The following is a 4,527-nucleotide window of genomic DNA, read 5'->3' as shown; positions in this document are numbered from 1 at the left end:
AGACAGACAGACAGACAGACAGACAGACAGACAGACAGACAGACAGACAGACAGACAGACAGACATCTAAGGCACTGGTGTTAACTAAAGTGTATTGTGTTTAAAAGAGCAGTCAGATATAACCTGAGGGTTTTGATCTTACAACATGTGCAGGTGTATGAAGACGCTTGAGCGTGCTATTGATAGTAACAAAACCCCCTTGCAGTTCATGTCTGCATGAATTTTTTTCATCGACCATGATTCCCTTTGTTTTAAAATGCGAGTCTGCTTATTTATTGACACAATTTCCTTCCAGTGAAGGGCTCGTGTCTATAAAACACATTAGAATCATATTGCAATCTTTGCTTACCCAGGAGCAGCGTCATTGTTCTATTATTCTCAGGGAACAACAGCACCGCAGCCTGTTATCAATCCAATATCTCATAATGTGCTCTGTGTTCGGTCATTTTGAATATAAAAAGATCTTTTGCTCTTATTGTACCATATTTCCTATATTTAGTATCAATCTCTTGTACCGACATGAATCTGACACATCCAATATGATATTTGATTTAGTTATTTTTTGGTTATTTATTTTTTTGGTCTCTAGGTGATATTGGATGCATGTGCCAAAGCCAGTACGATGTTGGCTGTTTCATCCGAGTATAAAAATGATTTAGTGTGTACTCAGCACGCAGTGTCATTGACTAGCTTTAATTTCACTGCAAGGGTGGGCTTTATTACTCTGCTACTCTCCAAATGTGCGAGTGTGTGTGTGAGAGAGAGAAAAATGGAATGAGATTGAATGATTCTGTGCATATATCTGTCTTTTATAATGCTCAGTGTGGTAGTGGTGTACACCACCTGTGCACACACACACTAAGTCGTTTTGTTCACAAAATATAACCAGGAACTCATTGAAGTTATGAGGACACAAACATAGTGGACATTAACTACTAGCACAGTTATAGTTTGAAAAACATACTAAATAAAAGGTCAGTGTAAATGAATTTGATCCTATGTGATCTGTGTGATCATTTGAGTAATTGTCTACAAATGTGCATGTTTTTTAACCAACCAGACTTAATCCTCGGTTTTTACTTCAAAGTGCTTTGTTAGTCTCCACTGTCAAACATTTTATGATTAAGACTGTCTCAACCTTAAAAAAATATAGAAACTTGTCTCACATTATTATTATTTTTTCTTTTTTTTTCATTAAATCATGTACTAAACTTAATTCCTCTGTTCAGTTTGTTATTTTAGACTGTTCATCTTCATCCCTTTCTTCAAAAGGGATGAAGATGAACAAATTTACAAATTAAAGTTCTGTAAAATATTTTGGACTTTTTCCTGTGTAACCTAGATATACTTGTGTTTTACTAAAAGCATTTCTAATATTCTCAATGACCATCAACTTAAATTTGATGTAATACACAATTTCATTGAAATTTAAACAGGTTTTTCTTTATTTTATTTTGCCTTTCATTTTAATATACTGGAAATATGAATTTGCATTTTATTTTAAATTACAATTGTGTCAAAAAACTTTTGTGTTATTCTTTATTTCACTTCATTGTTCACTGATTTTAGACATTTCATTAAGACATTTTAGCAAAACTTTATTCAGTTTTATTTGTAATAAGCAATGTGACATTTCCACCCAGTGTGGATGATAAATCATTAACGTTGTAGTTTTTGTTGTAGGTGAGCTAATCTCCTCATCTTAATTTCAAAAAGTTTATACCAGCAGATTAAATAATAAAGTCATTGGTGTCAGAAGCATTTATAATGTGGAGGTGACACTGGTGGGGGGGTCTGGGGGTCCGCCCCAAAAAATGTTGACTAAAGTAGATGCCATTTCCTGCATTCTGGTGTATTTGAACAGGTTGTTAAACATCTACGTTCACCTGCAGATGTAAACACTTAATTCAATAACTAATTTAAAGAGCACGGCACAACATGTTTTAATTTTAGTTTAGTGATTACAAGGTCAAGGTTTCTTTATTGTCATACGCACCACATGTGGTACATGTGGTGGAACGAAACTGTGTACTCAGGGTCCCAGTTACATCCAACGAAAGTATACATTGTAAAGAAAAACATTAAAACAGTAATAAGATCTAAGATATGAACTAAGAAATACGCTAAACTAAGAATACACTAAGCACTAAGTACAAAAACTATATGCCGAACAGCAGCCTGAACATGAGTCTGTGTGAGCAGATGAGCATGAATGAACACATCAACATGAAACAGATCAGCAGCAACATGAAACAGATCAGCAGCAACATGATGTGATTTTTCACAGTGATTATTCTGGTTAGAGATTCATGAGTCTAACAGCCTCAGGGTAGAAGCTGTTCCTCAGTCTAGTTGTTCTACACTTAATGCTCCTCAACCTCCTGCCTGAGGGGAGCAGGGCAAAAAGTGTGTGTGCTGGGTGAGTGTGGTCCTTCATGATGCCGGCGGCCCTCTTCCTGCATCTGGAGGTGTAGATGTCTGTGATGGTGGGGAGGCTGACTCCAACAGACTTCTGTGCAGCCTTCACCACTCTCTGCAGAGTTTTTCTTGCAACAATGTGATGGAAGTTTTTGTGTTGCTTTTACCAAACGTGGAGTGAAACTAGTTGAGTTTTTGAAGAAGAAATGTCCATTTTTGACCGTTAAAGAACATTTGTTAAGGTTCCAACGACTGCATGAGCTTGAATCTTATAAATGTGAACCCTGTGAGTGAGACAAAGTGATTTTATGAAAGAAAACCTGTGTCACTGTTAAAATACTAGACTTGTTCAATCTTTGGCTATGAAAATGGCATTTCTATGGTAAATTGCAATGTGGAAATACTATATATATTTTTTTGAATATAACAAATATATATAATATAAAAAATAAACAAGTAAATAAATAAAAAAATGGATGGAAAAAAGATGAAAAATGATGTTTTGAACCACTTTGGCCATGACTGCCTCAAACAAGTCGACGGGGGAGAGGGCGGACTTCAGAAACCATCTGAGCACCATCAAACTGGTTGATCCACTATGTGAAGGTGCTGTTAATAAGACTGAGTTCCTTGTGGCTCCTCGGACTGATGAAGTCTTTTGGATGAAACCTGCCAGAGGACCTTACTTAACTTGGTTGAACCAAATATCCAAATATAATAAATAAATATGAGTCCTTCTCTGTCATGGTGTACTGTATGTGCACATTTTATTTGCAAGCCTGCAGTTTTTTCAGCCTCTTCAGCATGTAATTATCATTAAGTAGAGGAATCAATTACAGCAACACTCGGGAAGGCTCTCACATCATACACAGGCCACACTGATCATCCCAGTTCAAGAAACCGAGGAGCTCCATTCTGCCTTGACAAACCTGACTTCTGATCAAATGCTACAGAACCATAATCATGTTTGTGCCACTGAATTCTTTAACCTTTGTGTGACCCCGCTGAATGCCAGCGGCCCAATCACAGAACCTAATTGAATCTGCTCGGCGGCGCCCACTCAACTGATGAAAAAATAAAATTGGAGGTGAAAAATGAATACAACGGTAGAGAGAAGGATAGAGAGGGAGAGGGAAGGAGGGAGGTGATGCTGGTGGTGGGGGTCGCAGTGCAGCTTGATAAATACACAGACATACTCACAAACACACAACCAGACATGTACACACAATCACACCTTTTTTTTTATTTTGTATTTTCAATCCGGCAGCAGAATGGGGAGTGGGAAATGACAGAGAGTGAGGAGGAAGGAGGTTGGGCCCAGGTTTCTCATTACCCCCCTAGCCCATTTCGAGGATATTCCTATAAGATAATCTGATTTATTTGCAATTTTCCTTTAAGCGGCTTGGTGTTTACCTCCAAGATTAATATTTTTCTCTGTTATTAATATTAGACTGTAATTAGGAGTGATCCTTCTCGCTTTCCAGTGGTCTATGGCTGGCAGGATGCACGCTAGAGGAAACTCTTTTTACAGCTCCCATGTTGTGATCCTGTTTCACGAGAAAGAAAATAAAAATTTAAAGCACAAACAGAAATTAAGACACTTTATAAGTGGGAAAGAGGCTGAAGGGTAAGGATGTTGAACTACAGCATACTGTATACCTGCCATTATGTCCAAGAGTGTGTGCAGGTTGCTGTGTTTGCAGCAACCTGTGTGTGTGTGTGGTTGATGTGAGTGTATGTGTGACAGTGTGATGGTCCCCTCTGATTGATAAGGTGTCTGTGCCGGCTGCAGATTGCTCTTGCTGATTGCTTCTGAGAGCTCCAGCTGATTTATAATCAGAGCAGGATGAAGGATTGGACTGAGGATTGCTTATCTGTTTACCCCTCCCCCCCCCCCCCCCCCCCCCACTGCCGCCACAACATAAACTGAGAAATTATCATGTTGAACACACACACACACACACTTCTTATTAGGTGCATTCAGAGACAAACGCACACTGACCCAAAGAGCATGCACAGCTTTACTCATTAGAAACCTCATATCTTTAAAACTGCTGAAAATAATGCAATTATATATATATATATATATATATATATATATATATATAT

The 4,527-nt window shown here is 37.9% G+C and overlaps 1 protein-coding gene across 2 annotated transcripts in view; it reads right to left on the bottom strand.

Annotated features, from left to right (window-relative positions):
• zfhx4 (zinc finger homeobox 4) overlaps nucleotides 1-4,527 on the bottom strand; it is a 96,422-nt gene that overhangs the window by 19,504 nt on the left and 72,391 nt on the right. The gene's annotated exons all lie outside the window — the stretch shown is intronic.

The sequence above is a fragment of the Nematolebias whitei genome, chromosome 20 (genome assembly GCF_014905685.2).
Source record: "Nematolebias whitei isolate Nwh7 chromosome 20, NemWhi1, whole genome shotgun sequence".
Taxonomy (NCBI): domain Eukaryota; kingdom Metazoa; phylum Chordata; class Actinopteri; order Cyprinodontiformes; family Rivulidae; genus Nematolebias; species Nematolebias whitei.
This window is presented reverse-complemented; position numbering and strand designations above follow the sequence as displayed.